Source organism: Callospermophilus lateralis, chromosome 3 (assembly GCF_048772815.1).
Source record: "Callospermophilus lateralis isolate mCalLat2 chromosome 3, mCalLat2.hap1, whole genome shotgun sequence".
Lineage (NCBI taxonomy): Eukaryota > Metazoa > Chordata > Mammalia > Rodentia > Sciuridae > Callospermophilus > Callospermophilus lateralis.
In genome coordinates, this window is record NC_135307.1 from 127,031,514 (window position 1) to 127,050,241 (window position 18,728).

Below are 18,728 nucleotides of genomic sequence, written 5' to 3' on the forward strand. Positions count from 1 at the left end.
GTTTGATACTGCATAGGATTCATCATTTAGCTTTCCCCACAAAGCTCTCCAAGTATGGGACTTCTAGGATCAATGGTTCTCTAATCTGGTTATGGTTAGTATTAGGTTTACGGTTAGGGCTTGGGTTAGATATAGTGTTAGGGTGAGAGTTAGTTTTGTTCAAATTTCTTTGATACTGGGCAGGATTCATTTTTTCCTATTCTTACTATATTTTCCATATTTGGTCCTCCTAGGTTCAATGGTTCACTGTAAGGAACATTTTATATTTTAAAGTTTCAGTTCATTTTGTCCTATTATGGTAAATGGAAATGATGCTGGAAATCAAACAGTTTTGGTGCTAGCTGCTTAAAACTTCATACTCCATCGATTTTCTGTGGGAAATCTCTGGTTTGTTCTTGTGAAAGTAGGCCTAAGCTGAAGCATGTAAAAACAACTTTAATCTGAGAGCCCTTTACGAGAAAACAGGGAAATTTTCATGTACTGAAATACTCCATCAACTAATTAGTCAGATTTCTTTGATACTGCACAGCAATCATCCCTTAGTTTTCCCCACTAGGCTGCTCAAGTTTGGTACTTCAAAGGTCAAAGGTCCCATTAAAAAAGTTAGGGTTAAGGGAAGGGCTAGTGTTAGAGCTAGTGTTAAGATTAGAGTTAGTTTAATTCAAAATTTTTTGATACTTGGCAGGATTTATCTTTTAGCTAGATTTACTCTGTTCCCCAGGTTTAGGCCTTCTCCGTTCTCATGTTCGCTGTCAGGAACAGTTTGTATTTTAAGATTTCACTTCATTTTGACCTATACGGGTAAGTTAATGAAGCTAAAAATCAAACAGGGTTTGTGCTAGCTGCTTGAAACTTCACACACTCCATCAGTTCTCTGTAGGGACTCTGGTATTTTCCTTGTGAAAGTGGGCCTAAGCTTAAGCATGCAAAAACAACTTTATCTGAGAGCCCTTTAGAAGAAAACAGGGAAATATGCATGTACTGAAATACCTCCCATTATTATTTGGTCATATTTGTTTGATGCTGCATAGGATTCATCACTTAGCTTGCCCCATAAGGCTCCACAAGTGCGGGAATACTAGGATCACTGGTTTTCTAATCATGTTAGGTTAGGTTTAGGTTTAGGGTTAGTGCTAGGGTTAGAGGTAATGTTAGAGTGAGGGTTATTTTTGTTCAAACTTCTTTGATACTGGGCAGGAGTCACCTTTTATCTAGCCTTAGTATGCTCCCAAGGTATGCTCTTCTCATTTAAATGGTTCGCTATCATGAACACTTTGTATTTTAAGGTTTCACTTCATTTTGACCTATATGGGTAAATGGAAATGGAGGTGGAAATCAAACAAAAAGCATCCCTTCTCCAAACCTAACAGTAAACCTAACATTAAATGTATCCCTAATCCTAGGCCTAAGCCTAACACTAATCCTAGACCTATTCCTAGCCGTAATTTAGCCCTAAACCTAACCCTCACCCTAGACCTAATACTAACTCTAACTCTTGCCCTACCCCATTCCTAGTTCAAACCCTAACCTTACCATAACCCAAACACTAGCCCTAACCTTAGCTCTAACTCTAGCCATAGCCCTAATTCTAGAATTAACCATAACTCTAAATATACCCCTAAACCTAAACTCACCTTAACCCTAGCAATAACACTAATGCTAATCATAAAACTACCCTTAAATTTAGCCTTAGCCCTAAAACAAAACCGAGCCATACTACTAACCATAACCCTTACCCTAAACCAAATACTAGCCCTACATTTAGCCCTACGCCTACCCAAATTCTATCCTATCCCTAACTCTAAAACTAACCCTGACTCAGACTCTGATATTACCATTAGCCCTGGTTCAAAACATCACCCTAAATCTTAACCTAATTATAAAAATAGACTTAGCCCAAAGTAACCCTATAACTAGACCTAAGTGTACCCTAGTTCTTACAATAGACATATCCCTAACAAGAGCCCTAAGGTAACCCAAACCTAGCCCTAATCCGATACACAACCCTAGCTTTAACCCCAACTCTAATCCTAAACCTAGCCTTAACCCTTACCTTAAAACTAACCCTACCTTTAATCCTTGCACTAACCCTACACCTAATCCTAAACCTAGCCCTAAACCTAACCATAATCCCAGCCCTAACCCTAGCTCTAATGCTATTCATTATCCTAATCCTAACCCTAAACCTAATGCTAACCCTCAGCCTAACTCTAGAACTATTCATAACTCTAACCTATCCATTACCATAAACATAACCTGAATCCTAACTCTAACCATATCATTACCCTAACTCTAACCTTAAACCTATGCTAACTTGAGTTCTAATCCTAAACCTTAACCTATACCAACCCCTAACTCTGACCCTGATCATAATAATACCCCTACCTCTAAACTTGACCCTAACCCTCATCCTACCCTTATACTCAACCCAGCCATAATCTATCCCAAAAACTATCTTTAACCATAACCCTATACCTGACATTAGCCCTAGTCCTAATGCTAGCCCCAACCCTAACACAATCCCTAGGCCTAACCCTAGGCCTAACACTAGCTTTAATCCTAACCCTACACTTAACACTATCCCTAACCCTAATTTTAACCTTCACCCTAGCTCTAAGCCTAGCTGTAACATCATACCTTATCCTATCCATAACCCTACCCAAACACAAGTTCTAACCCTATCCCTAATCATAAACAATACCGTAATTCTAATGCAACCCTAGACTTATCCCTAATCCTTAGCCTAATCAAAACCCTAACCCTATTAATAGTTCTAACCGTAGCCCTCATTCTAGCTCTAACCTTATTCCAAACCCTAACCCTAACCCTTAACCTTATTCTGATCATAACACTAACCCTAGGTCTAAACCTGACCCTAACCCAAAACCAAACCCTAACACTATTCCTACCAGTAACCTTATATCTAAACCTGAGCCTACTCCTAGCCCTAGACCTAAACTTAATCCTAAATCTAGCATTAACTTTAGCCCTAGGCCTAAACAAAAACCTAGACCTAGCCATAATAATAACCCTTAACCTAACACCAAGACTAACCCTACTCCTAGACATAAACCTAGTCCTACTTCTGGCTTTAACCGTAACTCTAACTCTAACCCGAACACTGATTCTGCATTTAACACTAAGCTATCTCTAAACCTGACCCTAACCAAAAACCTAAGACTAACACTAGATTTAGCCATAATGTTAACCATACAAATAGCCCTAATAATAATCCTAGCTCTTACATTACCCTTAGCCCTAACCCTACACGTTGACCTAACACAAAACCTAGAGTGAATCGTAGGCCTAAACCTAGCCTTAAGCGTAACCCTAACCCTAACCCTAGACCTAATCCAACCCCAACCCATAATCCGAACGCTAGCCCTAACCTTAGCTCTAACTCTAGCCATAGCCCTAATTCTAGAATTAACCATAACTCTAAATGTACCCTTAAACCTAAACTCACCTTAACCCTAGCAATAACACTAATGCTAATCGTAAAACTACCCTTAAATTTAGCCTTACCCAATGCCTAACCCTTACCCTAAATATATACTTAGACCTATCCCTTACTCTAACCCTAACCCTAGCCCTAACCCTAAACTTAATCTTGTCCCTAAACCTAGCTCTAAACCTACCCATTACTCTAACCCTATTGATAACTGAAGCCATAACCCTAAACCTAACCACAACCCTAACAAAAAATCTAACCCTAGACCTAACCATAAACCTAACACTCAACATAGCCCTAACCCTAGCTCAAACCCTAACACATACCATAAACCTCAACCTAACCATACCTTAACCTTAACCTTTAAACTAAATCTAACCCTAACCCTAACCATAAATCCAAACCTACATCTAACCATATCCATTACCTTAACCCTTATCCTAACCCTAATGATAAACACTAGCCGTAACCCTAAACCTACCATAATCCTATTTCTAGACCTAATTCTGAACCTAACCCAAAACTTAGCCCTCACCCTATCTCTAGCTCAAACCGTAATCTTACCGTAAAAAAACCCTAGCCCAAATGCTGAACCTAACCCTCGTTCTAGCCCTAGCTCTAACTCTTGCACAAACCCTAATCCTAACGCTAAACAAACCCTTGTTCAAACCCTAACCCTAATCCTATCCCTAATTCAAACTATAACCATAGCCCAAAATGTAGCTCTAAATCTATCCATTATCCTAATAGCCCTAAACATAATGCTAACCCTTGCTCTAACTCTAACCCTAACACTACTTCTATCCCTTTCTCTGATTCTAACCTAAACCCTCAACCTAGCCCTAACACTTAATCAATCCCTACCCTTACCCTTAATCTAACCGTAAGAAACTCCTAAGCCTAACCCTAACCCTGACCCTAGCCCTATTCCTAAATTTAACCCTAGCCTTAATCCTAGCTCTAACCCCACCCATTACCCTAACCCTAACCATAAATCTCATGGTTACCGTAGCCCTAATGCTAAAATACTCTAACCATAATCATAAACCTAATCCTAGACCTAACCATAAACCTAACCCTTGCCGTAGTCCTAACCTTAGCTCAAACCCTAAAAGTTATGCTGAACCTAACAAACTGTATTTCTAAACCTAAACGTAACTCTAACCCACATCTGACATCTAAACCTGTTCATTACCCTAGCCCTAATGATAACTCTAGCCCTAACCCTAAACTTCATGGTTACCCTAGCCCTAATGCTAAAATACTCTAACCATAATCATAACACTAACCCTAGACCTAACCCTAAACCTAACCCTAGACTTAGTACTAATCCTAGATCAAACCCTAACCAGTACCCTAAACCTAACCCTAACCCTAACCCTAACTCTAACCCTATCCATTACCCTAATGATAACCATAAACCTAATGCTAACCCTAGGCCTAAACCTAACCCTATTTATGAACCTAAAACAAACCTGAACCCTAAACCTAACCTGAAACCTAAAAGTAACTCTATCCATTACCATAAGCCTAACTGTAACCCTAGCGATAATGTGAGCCATAAACCTAAACCTCAACCTAACCCCAAACCTGACCCTGACCTTTATAATACACCTAGGTCTAAACCTGAACCTTACCCTAAACCTAACTCTGACACTAGATGTAGCCATAAACCTTACCTGAAAACTATCCCTAACCATAACCCTAGACCTGATATAAGCCCTAGCCCTAATTCTTGCCATAAACTAACACAAACACTAGCCCTCATCCTAGCCCTAAACCTAGCCTTGATCATAACCCAAACCCTAACTCTAGCCCTATTTTTAATTTTATCCCTTGACCTATTTCTGAACCTAGATATAACCCCATCCCTTCCCCTAAATCTAACTCTAACCCTAAACCTAGACTTAACACTTACACTTATCCTAGATCTGATCCTAGCCCTAATTTAGCCCTAACTCTAACCCTATCACTAGCACTAAGACTAACTCTGTCTTCCTAGCCCTATTTCTAGTTCTAACCCTATCCCTTAGCATAACCCTATCACTTGCTCCAACCTTAACCCTAAATCTAGCCCTACTACTAACCCTAGATCTAACCATAACTCTAAATCTAACCCTAACCCTAAGTGTAAACCTCCCACAGAAACTAGCCCTAACACTAGCGCTAATCCTTAATCTAGCCCTAACCTAGTCCTAGCCCTAATCAAAATTGAGCCACAGCCCTAACTGTAACCCTTAACCTAAACCAAAACCTAACCCTACACCTATCCCTAACACTAGCTGTAATTCCAGTTATGTCCTAACCCTAAAACTAATCTTGACACTGACTCTGACCCTAACACTAACTCTAGCTCTCAGATCACCATAAAAATATACCTAACCTTAAAACTAGACCTAGCCCTAACCCTAAAAGTAGCCCTAATCATAACCCTACTTTTTACATTAGTGTTAGCCCTAATCCTAGCCGTAGCCTAACCCAAAACCTAGCCCCAAATTGAGCTCTATGCTTTCTTTTAACCCTAACCCTAACACTGGCCCTAACAATTACCCTAAACCTAATCCTAACACTAAAACTTGCCCTAAACCTAAACTTCACCCTAGCCTTAATCCTAACCATAATCCTAGCCATAACCCTAGCTCTAACCATATTTATTTCCTAACCATAACCCTAACCCTAATGCTAACCCTAGTTTAGCCCTAACCCTATCTCTACCCCTAACTTTATCCATTACCCTAAACCTAACCTGAACCCTAAACCTAACCATATTCATTACCCTAACTATAACCCTAACCCTAATGCTAATTAGAGCCCTAAACCTTAACCTTAACCTAACCAAAACCTTATCTGTGATCTTGACCCTATATATAAACCTAACTCTATATCTAGACCTAACTCTTAATTTAACAGTAAACATAAGCCTAAACTAAACCCTAACACTACCCCCCTAACCATAACACTAATCCTAAAACTTGACCTATTCCTAGACCTAGACATAAAACAAAACCAAGCCATAACCCTAATCCTAACCCTTAACCTAAACCAAATCCTAACACTACACCTAGCCATAATCCTAACTCTAAAATTAACTCTGACCTGAAGCTGACATTAACACTAATCCTATCTCTAAACATCAACCTAACATAAAATTAACTCTAGAACTATACCTAGCCTTAACCTTAATATTAAAACTACACTTAATCATAACCCTAGTTAGTACATTAGTAGTTGTCCTAACCCTAGCCCTAACTTCAAAACAAATCCTACCCCTAATCCGAGCTCTAACCCTAGCTTTAACCATAATCTTAACCCTAACACTAGGCATAACCCTAACCCTAACCCTAGCTCTAACCTAACATTTATCCTAAGTTAAACCCTAACCCAAATACTAACAAAAGTTTTAACCCTAATATTTAGCCTAACTTAAACTCTAACTGTATTACTAGTCTTAACCCTAGCCCTCATTCTAGATCTAATCCTAACCTTGACTCTCATCTGATCCTAACAGTAACCCTAGGTCTAAACCTGACCCTATACCTAAACCAAACCCTAAACTAGACCCACCAGTAATCTTATACCTATACTTAAGCCTGACACTAGACCTACTCCCAAAGCTAATCCTAAATATAGCTACAACTCTAGCCCTATACCTAAACAGAAACCTCACAATAGCCCTAACAATAACCCTTAACCTAAACCAAATACTTACTCTATCCCTAGACCTAAACCTAGTCCTAATTCTGGCTGTAACCCTAACCCTAATCCTATCCCAAACACTGGCCCTGATTCTAACACTAAACCTAGCTTTAAACCTGACAAACACTGATTTAAACCTGATTCTAACACTAAACATAGATTTAACTAGACCTAGAAATAACCCTAACCCCAAAACTAGTCCTAAACACAACCCTAGCTCTTATATTACCCATAGTACTAACTATAACCCTAAACCTAACATAAAACCTAGCCCTAATCCTAGGCCTAAACTTAGCTCTAAGCATAAACCTAAGCCTAACCCTACCCCTAACCCTAACTGTAAACCTAACCCTTGACTTAGACCTAACCCTAGCTCAAAGCCTAACCCTTACACTAAACATAACCCTAGCCCTGCCCTAAACCCTAACCCTAACCATAGCCTTAATCCTAACATTAACCCTAGTCCAAACATTAGCTGTAACCATATACATTACCCTAGGCCTAACACTAACCCTAATTAAAATCCTATCTCTAACATTAAACCAAACTCTAACCATAAATGTAAACCTAGACATAAACCTAAACCTAACACTCGCCTTAGCCCTAACCCTAGCTCCAACACTAAACCTTACCCTAACCTAACCATAACCCTAGCCCTAAACCTAACACTTACCCTAACCCTAACACTTATCCTAAACTGAACCCTTTCCCTATACCTAAACCTAACCCTAATCCTAGACTTAATCCAAACCATAACCTAGCCCTAACATTAGCTCTAAACCTACCCATTACACTAAACATAACCCTAACCCTAATGCTTACCCTAACCTGTTCGCTAAATCTAACCCATCCATTACCCTAAACCTTAACTGAAACCTAAACCAAACCCTATCTATTAACCTAACTCTAAACCTAACCCTAACGCTAATTTGAGCCCTAACCCTAAACCTTAACCTAAACCAAATGCTAACCCTGACCCTAACCATAATAATAACCCATGCTCTAAAGCTGACCTTTAACCTAAAACTAACCCTTACACTAGACCTAGCCATAACCTAAACCTAAAACTATCCTTAACCATAACCCTAGACCTTATATTAGCCCTAGCCTGAGTCCTCGCCCTAACCCTATCAAAAAACCTACCCCTTAGCCTAGCACTAATTCTAGCCTTAATCCTAAATGAATCATAACCCTAGGCAAATCCTAATTTTAATCCTCACCCTAGCCCTAAACCTAGATATAACCCTAACCATTCCCTAAACATAACCCTAACCACAATGTTAACCCTAACCCTAGCCCAAACCTGGGCCTAATTCTAACACTAACCCTACACTTAAACCTAGCTATAACCCCACTCATTCTCCTAAACTCAACCCTAACCCCAATGCTAACCATAACCCTAGCCCAATCCCTAGACCTAATGCTAATACTAACCCTACCCCTAATCCTAGAACTAATTTAGCCCTAAACCTAATCCTAACCATAAACCTCTAACTCTAATTATCACCCTAGCCATATCCCTAGTTCTAACCATAATCCTTACATAACCCTAACCCTAGCCGTAACTCTAGTCCTAGCCCTAAACCTAGATCTAACCCTAACTCTAAATCTAACCCTAACACTAAGCCTAAACCTCACCCTAACACTAGCTCTAACCCTGATGCTAAATCAAAATTTAGCCCTAACCCTAGCCCTAGCCCTAAAACAAAACCGAGCCATAGCCCTAACCCTAACCCTTAACCTAAACCAAAGCCTAACCCTACACCTAGCTCTAACTTTAGCCTTATTTTGAATCCTAAACATAAACCTAAAACTAACCCTTATCCTCACACTGACCCTAACAATAACCCTTGCTCTAAACATCACCCTAACCATAAACCTAGCAATAACACTAGTCCTATTTCTAAACCTAACCCTAAAACTAGCAAAATTGTAACACTAGTTCATACATTAGCCATAGCCATAACCCTAGCCCTATCAATTACTCTAAACATAACCCTAATTCTAATGCTAACTCTAGGCCTAAATCTAACCCTATCCCTAAACATAACCCTATCCATTATGCTAAACCTAACCTGAACCCTAAACCTAATCCTCTCATTAGCCTAATTCAAACCCTAATGCTAACTCGAGCCCTAAACCTAAACCCTACCCTAAACAAAACCCTAAACCTGACACTGACCCTAATAATACCCTTAGCTCTAAATTTGACCCTAACCCTAAACCTAACACTTATACTAAACATAGCCATAAACCTAACCTAAAACTCACCCTAACTGTAACCCTAGAACTGGCATTCGCCCTAACACTAATTCTAGCCATATTCCTAACACCCTAGCCCTCATTCTAGCCCTAAAACTAGCCTGAAACATAACTCTAACAAAACCCTAGCCCTAACTGTAATTCTAACCTTCACTCTAGCCCTAAACCTAGCTCTAACCCCATCGCTTACACTAAACCTAACTCTAAGCCTATAACTAACTCAAGGCCTAAACATAACCATAAACCTAGCCCTATTCCTAGCCTTAATTAAGCCTTATACCTAACCCAAACCCTAAGACTAACCCTAAGACGAACTCTCACTTTCGCAATAGCCCTATCCCTAGCTCTAAACCTATCCCTTAAATTAACCCTAATCCTAGCCATAAACCTAGATCAAACTTTAGCCCTATCCTTAGCCCTAGACCTAACCCTAGATCTAATCCTAACTCTAAATCTAACTACAACCCTAAGGCTAAAACTAACCCTAACACTAGCCCTAAACCTAACACTAATCCTAAAACTAGCCCTAACTATAGTCCTAGCTTTAAAACAAAACCGATCCATAGACCTAACTTTAAAACTTAACCTAAACCAAAACCTAACCCTATACCTAGCCCTAAACCTAGCCCTAATTCGAGTCCAAAACCTAACCCTAAAACTTACCTTGACCTTGAATTTGACCCTTACACTAACCCTAGCTCTAAACATCCCCCTAACCCTAAACCTAACCCTAACAATAGACCTAGTCCTAACCCTAATCCTATAACTAGCCCAAATTATAACACTAGTCCATACATTGGCTGTAACTTTAAACCTAGCCCTAACTCTAACCAAACCTAGCCCTAAACCGAGACCTAACCCTGGCTTTAACCCTAAATCTAACCCTAACACTAGGTCTAACCCTATAACTTACCCTAAGTTAACCCCAAACCTAATGCTAACACTAGTCTTAACCCTAATTCTTAGTTTAACCTAATCCCTAATCTATCGCTACTCCTAAACGTAGCCCTCATTCTAGCTCTAACCATAACCCAAACCTGACACTTATTCTGAACCTCACTGTAACCGTAGGTCTAAACCAACCCTAACCCTAAGCTGAACCCTAACACTAGCACTAGCAATAAACCTATACCTAAACCTAACCCTAACACTAGCCCTAAACCAACCCTAAACCTAGCACTAATCCTATCCCTTACCCTAAGCCAAACCCCAACACTAATGCTAAATCTAGTCCTAACCATAATCCTTAGCCTAATACAAAGCCTAACTTTATAAGTAGTCCTAACCCTAGCCATCATTCTAGTTATAACCATAACCCAAACACTAACCCTAACTCTGACCCTTATTCTGACCCAAATCATAAAGCAAACTTTAACACGAGCCCTACCCATAATCCTATACCTAAACCTAACCCTAACACTAGTCCTAGACATAAACCTAATCCTAAATCTAGCCATATCTCTCACCGAAGACCTAAACAAAAAACTAGCCCTAGCCCTAATGATAACCCTTAACCTAACCCAAACACAAACCCTACCTCTAGACCTAATCAATCCTAATTTAGGCTCTAAACTTAACCCTAACCCTAATCCAAACACAGATCCTGACACTAACACTAACCTTAGCTTTAAAACTGACCCTAACCAAAACCTAAACCTAGACCTAGCCATAATTCTAACCATAAGCCTAGCCCTTACATGCCCATAGCACTAACCCTAGCTCTAAACCTAACACAAAACCTAGCCCTAATCCTAGGCCTAAACCTAGCCCTAAGCATAACCCTAACCCTAAACCTATCCCTCATGCTAACCCTAACCCTTACCTTAGACCTAACCCTAGATAAAACCCTAACCCTAACCCTAAACATAAACCTAGCCCTATCCCTAAACCTAAAGATAACCATAGCCCTAATCATAATGTTAATACTAGCCCTAATACTATCTCTAAAATTATCCATTACCATAAACCTACCCGTAAACCTAATGAAAAACAGCTCTAAACCTAACTGTAAACCTAATCCTAAACCTAATTCGAAACCTAACCCTCATCATAGCCCTAACCCTAGATCAAACACTAAACTATACTCTAACCCCAACCCTAGCCCAAACTCTAACACTAACCATAAACCTAAAACTACCCCTAACTCTAACCTGACATCTAACCCTATCCATTTCCCTAAATCTATGTATAACCATAGCCCTAACTCTAACACTAACCCTAAACCTAAACTACCCCTACCCATAACCCGACATCCAATCCTATCCATTAACCTAACTCTAACGGTAACCTTAGCATTAACCCTAACACTAACCCTAAACTTAAAACTACCCCTAAGCCTAAATCGACATCTAACCCTATTTATTAACCTAACTCTAAAGGTACCCTTAGCCCTAACCCTAAAACTAACCCTAACCTTAACCGTAAATCTAACCCTAGACATAACACTAAACCTGATTCTCACCCTAGCACTAACCCTAGCTCAAAACCTAACCCGTACCCTAAACCTACCAAAAATCTAACCCTAGCCATAGCCCTAACTCTAACCATAACTCTAGCCCTAATCCTACCAAAATCCTAGTCCTAATTCCAACCAAAACCCTAGCCCTAACCCTAGTTCTAACACTATTCATTACCCTAACAATAACCATAAACCAAATGATAACCCTAGGTCTAACCCTAACCCTACTACTAACCCTAACCATACCCATTACCCTAATCTTAATCTGAATCCTAAACCTAAACCTTTCCATTACCCTAAACCTAACTCTAACCCTAACCCTAAGGCTAATTTAAGCCCTAACACTAAACCCTAAACTAAACCAAACCCAAAACCTGAATTTAACCCCAATAATAACCCTAGATCTAAACCTGACCCTTACCCTAAACCTAACCCTTACCATAAGACCTAGCCGTAAATCTAACCCTCAGTCTATCCAAACTATAACCCTAGACCTGACACTAGCCCTAGCCCTAATTCTTTCCATAACCCTAAAACAACCCTAGCCCTCATCCTAGCCCTAAACCTAGCCTTATTACTAACCCAAAACATAATCCTAGCCCTAACCATAATTATAACCTTCAACCTATCTCTAAAACTAGCTATAATCCCATCTCTTTCCCTAAACCTAATCCTATCCCTAAGCCTAAAACTAGGCCTAAACCTAACACAAACCCTAGACCTAATCCTAGCCCTAATTTAGCCCTAAACCTAACCTAAACCTAGCCCTAAGACTAACTCTAGCTCTCACCCTAGTCTTATTCCTAGTTCTAACCCCAACCCTTATTATAACCCTAAAACTTGCCCTAACCTTAGCCCTAACCCAAGTCCTAGCCCTAATCCTACATCTAACCCTAACTCTAAACCTAAATCTCTAACTAACACAAGCATAACACTAATGCAAATCCTAAAACTAGCCCTAACATAGACCAAGCCCTACAACAAAGCAGAACTATAGCCCTAACCCTAAACTTTAACCTAAACCAAACCCTAAACCTACAAATAGCCATAAACCTAGCTCTAATTCAAGTCCTATCTCTAACTCTAAAACTAACCATGACCCTGACTCTGACCCTACACTAACCCTAGCTCTAAACATTACCCAAACACTAAACACTAACACTAGACCTAGCCCTAACCCTAACCCTAAAACTAGCACTAATCATAACGCTAGTTTTTACACTAGCTGTAGCCCTAACTCTAATGCTAACCTAATCCAAAAGCTATCCTAATCAGAGCCCTAACACTAGATTTAACACTAACAATGACTGTAACCCTAGTTCTAAACCTTATCTTAAATCTAATGCTAATGCTAACCCTTGCAATAACCCAAAACCTAACCCTGACCCTAGCCCTAATTTTAACCAGAACCCTATCCTAAACCCTAGCTCTAATCCTATCCATTACCCTTGCTTTAAGCCTAACCCTAACCTAATGCTAACCCTAGGATAACCCTAACCCTATTCCTAAACCTAAACCTATCTGTTACACTAAAACTCACCTGAACCCTAAACCTAACCATATCCATAAACCTAATCCTAACCCTAACCCTAATGCTAATTTGAGCCCTAACCTTAAACATTAACATAATGGAACCCAGAACCTTGTACCTTACCCTAATAATGCCCATAGCTCTAAACCTTACCCTAAAACTTAACCTAACCCTTACACTATACCTAGCCATAATCCTAACCCTAAAACTATCTCTAACCATAATTGTAGACCTGACATTAGCCCTAGCACATGAAGCCCTAACCCTAATACAAAGCCTAGCCCTAATCCTAGTTCCCAAATATCCTTAATCCTAACCCTAACACAACATTAGCCCTAACCCGAATTTTAACCATTACCCTAGTTTTAAACTAGCTATAACATCATGCCTAACCATACCATAACCCTAACACTAGTCCTAAACCTAGGCTAAGACTTAATACTAACCCTAGCTCAAATCTAGCTCTATTAAAGCCCTAACCCTAACCCTACCAAACCCTAACCCTAAGACTATCTCTAACTCTCTCCCTAGCTCCATCCCTAGTTTTAACCCTATCCCTTAAGGTAACCCAAACCCTAGCCCTAACCCTAGCTGCAACCTAGATTTAACCCTAACTCTAAATCTAACCCTAAACATAAGCCTAAACCATACCCTAATACTAGCTCTAAACCTAACACTAATTTGAAAACTAGCACTAACCATAACACTAGCCCTCAAGCAAAACCAAGCAATAGCAGTGACCCTAACCCTTAACCTAAACCAAACCCTTACCCCACACCTAGCCCCAACCCTAGCCCTAATTCAAGTCCTAATCCTAACCCTAGAACTAATACTAACCCTGACTCTGACCCTAAAGCTGACCCTAGATCCACATATCACCCCATCCAAAAACCTAATCCTAACACTAGACTTCACCCTAAACCTAAACCTACAACTAACCCTAATCATAATGCCAGTTCTTACATTAGCCATAAAACCTAACACAAAACCTAGCCCTAGTCCAAGGCCTAACCCTAGCTTTAACATTAACCCTAACCCTAACCCTGGCCCTAACCCATTCTCCAGTCCTAACCCTAGCTCTAACCCTATCCCTTACCCCAAGGCAAACCTTCACCTTATTGCTACCCTAGTTCTAACCCTAATCTTAAGTCTACCCCAAATCCTAACTTTATTACTATTGCTAACCCTAACCCTCATTCTAGGTCTAAAATTAACCCAAACCCTAACCCTGAACCTGACTCTTATTCTGACTCTAACACTAAAGCTAGGTTTAAACCTGACCCTAACCCTTATTTGAAACTTAAAGTAGCCCTACCGGTAGCCCTATACTTAAACCTAACACTAACTCTAGCCCTAGACCTAAACCTAATCCTAAATATAGCCATAACCTTGGCTCTAGCCTTAACAATAACCCTTAATCTAACTCAAGCACTAATAATACCCCTAGACCTAACCCTAGTTCTCATTCTGGACCTAACCCTAAACCTAATCCTAACCTGAACTTTGACACTTACTCTAAAAATAACCCTAGCTCTAAACCTTATACTAACCCAAAACCTAACCCTAAAACTACATGAACCCTAAATATAGCCATAACCATAACTCTAGCTCTTAAATTACTAATACACCTAACACTAGCCCTAAACCTCACACAAAACCTAGCCGTAATTGTAGTCCTAAAACTAACCCTAAGCAAAACTCTAACCCTATACCTAGTCCTAACTTCAACCCTAACCCTCGTCCTAGCCTTATCCCTAGCTCAAATCCTTAACCTTACCCTAAACATAACCCTAAACCAAACCCAAAACCTCACCCTAACCCTGGCCCTAATCCTAACCATAACCATAGCTCAAACCCTAGCTCTAACTCTATCAATTATCCTAACCATAACCCTAAACCTAATGCTAACCATAGCCCTAATTTTAACACTAACACTATAGCCCTGACTGTAACCCTAACCCTTGCCCTAGCCCTAATACTAGCTCAATCCCTAACCCTTAAACATAACCTAACACCAAAACTATATGAAGGCCTAACCCTAACCCTAACCCTAACCCTAACCCTAATCCTAACCTTAACCAAAGCCCTACCCCTAGCTCAAACCCTACCCATTACCTAACCCTAAACTTAACTCTAATGATAAAACTAGACCTAAAGATAAATCTACCTTGACCCTAAACATAAAACTAACCCTAGAACTAAGAGTGAACCTAACCTTAATCCTAAACCTAAGATAGCTCAAACCCTAAGCCTAAACCTAAAGCTAACCCTAATGCTGACCTAAACCTAACCCAAACTGTAACCTGACATCTAAACCTAATACCCTAACTCGAATGATACCCCTAGCCCTAACCCTAACACTAACCTTAGCATAACCATGACCATAACCCTAGACCAAACGCTAAATTAACCTTAGCCCTAGCACTAAACCTAGCTCAAACCCTAAACCATACCCGAAACCTAATACTAACTCTAACCCTCATCCTAACCTGACCCTAACCCTAACTCTAGCCCAAATCCTAACTTAACCCTAGCCCTAACCCTAGGTCTAACCCTATAAATTTCCTTCAAAATCACCATAACACTAATGCTAACCCTAGGCTTAACCCTAAACTTATCACAAACCAAAACCATATCCATTACCCTAAACCTAACCTGAAACCTAAACCTAACCCTATCAATTAACATTACCCTAATTCTAACCTTAATGCTAATTCGAGCCCTAAACCTAAACCTTAACCTAACCCAAACTCAAAGCCTGACCCTGACCCTAAAAATACCCCTAGCTCTAAACCTGACCCTTTCCCTAAACGTAACACGTAAATTTGACCTAGTCATAAACCTAATGCTAAGACTATCCCTATCGGTAAACCTAGACCTGACATTAACCCTAGCCCTAATTTTTGCCCTGACCCTAACACAAAACCCAGCCCTAATCCTACCATTAAATCTAGCATTAATCCTAACCCAAACATTAACCCTAGCCCTAACCCTAAAGCTAATTGTAAAACTAGCCCTAACCCTAACCATAGCACTAAAACAAAACTGAGCAACAGGCCTAACACTAAACCTTAACTTAAACCAAACCCTAGCACTACACCTAGAACTAATGCTAGCCCTAATTCAAGACATAATCCTAACCTTAAAAATAACCCTGACCCTGTCTCATATCCTAACACTCACCCTAGCTCTAAACTTAAACCCAACCCTAAAAGTAACCCTAGCCTTAATTCGAGTCCTAACACTAACCATAAAACTAACCTTGACCTGACTCATATTCTAACACTAACTCTAGATATCAATCTAACCTTAAACCTAACCCTAACTCTTGACCTACCCCTAAGCCTAATCCTAAAACTAACCCTAATTGTAATCCTAGTTCTTATATTAGTCATTGCCCTAACCCTAATCTTAAACCTCACAGAAAAACTAGCCCTAATCTGAGGCCTAAACCTAGCTTTAACCATAAACATAACCCTAACCCTAGCCCTAAACCTATCTCTAAACTTATCCCTTACCCTAAGAAAAACCCTAACCCTAATGGTAAACCTAGACCTATCTCTAATCCTTAGGCTAACCAAATAATAACCCTATTATTAGTCCTAACCCTAGATCTCACTCTAGCACTAACCCTATCCCATACCCTAACCCTAAACCTGACCCTCATTCTGACCATAACACAAACCCAAAATCTATACCTGACCCTAACGCTAAACCAAACCCTAACACTAGCCCTAATGGTAACTTTATACCTAAAAAAACCCTGCTTTTAGCCCTAGATCTAAACCTAATTCTAAATTTAGCCTTAACTCTAGTTCTAGACCTAAAGAAAAACCTAGCCGTAGCCCTAACAATAACCCTTAATCTAACCCAAACACTAACCATACCTCAAGACCAAAACCTGTCCTAATTCTGGATTTAACCCAAACTGCAACTGTAACCCAAACACTGACCTTGCCTTTAACACTAAACGTACCTCTAATCCTGACCCTAATCAAAACCTAAACCTAATTCTAGACATATTCATAATTCTAACACTAAAACAAGCCCTAATCATAACTCTGGCTCTTACATTACCCATAGCCCTTACCCTAGGTCTAAACCTAACACTAAACACAGAGCTAATCCGAGGCCTAAACCTAGCCCTAAGCATAACACTAACCCTAACCCTAGCCCTAACATAAACCTAGTCCTCAACTTAATCCTAACCCTAGCTCAAAGCTTAAACTTTACCCTAAACATAAACCTAGACTTATCACAAACTCTAACCCTAACAGTAGCCCTAATCCTAAACTCAACCCTAACCCTGAACCTAGCTCTAAGCTTATCCATTACCCTAACCCTAAACTTATTGATAATATTAGCCCAAACCCTAACTCTAAATCTAACCCTAACCAGAAAACTGACCCTAGACATAATCCTAAATTTAATACTTGGCATAGCTGTAACCCTAACTCAAACCCTAAACCTAATCAGAAACCTAAACATAACCATAGCTTTAGTCCTAACCCTAAACCAAAATCTAACCTTAACCCTAACCCTATATCTAACCCTATACATTGCCCTAACCCTAAACCTAACCTTAATGTTAACCCTAGACCTAATCCTAATCCTAATACTAACTCTAACATAATTCTATCCCTAGACCTAACCCTAAAACTAACCCTCTCCCTATCCATAATCCTAGCTCAAAACCTAAAGCTTACACCACCCATAACCCTGAACCTAAACGTAGTTCTAAACCTAACCCTAACCATAACTCAAGACCTATTCCTAACCTTAACCCTAGTTCTAACCTAAGCTCATTTCCGACCAACTTCCATAACCACAACCTTTACCCTAATGCAAACCCTAAGCCTAAACCTAACCCTATTGCTAAAGCTAACCATATCAATTATCCTAAACCTATCCTGAACCCTAAACCAAACCATATCATTACCATAACTCTAACCCTAATGCTGATTTGAGCCCTAAACCTAAATTCTAACTTAAACCAAACCATAATTTTGACCCTAACCTTAAAACTTCCCCTAGCTCTAAATCTGACCCTTATCCTAACCCTAACCCTTACACTAGATGTAGACCTAAACCTAACCCTAAAATTATCTTTAACCAGAACCCTAGACCTGATATTAGCCCTAGCCCTAATCCTAGCCTAAACCTAGAAAAACACATCAGCCCTCATCCTAGCCTTAAGCCTAGCCTTAATAAAAACCCTAACTCTATGCCTAGCCCTAACCCTACTCTAACCCTAACCCTACCTCTAATCCTAGCTATAACACCACCCCTTATCCTAAACATAACCCTAACCATAATCCTATTGCTAGACC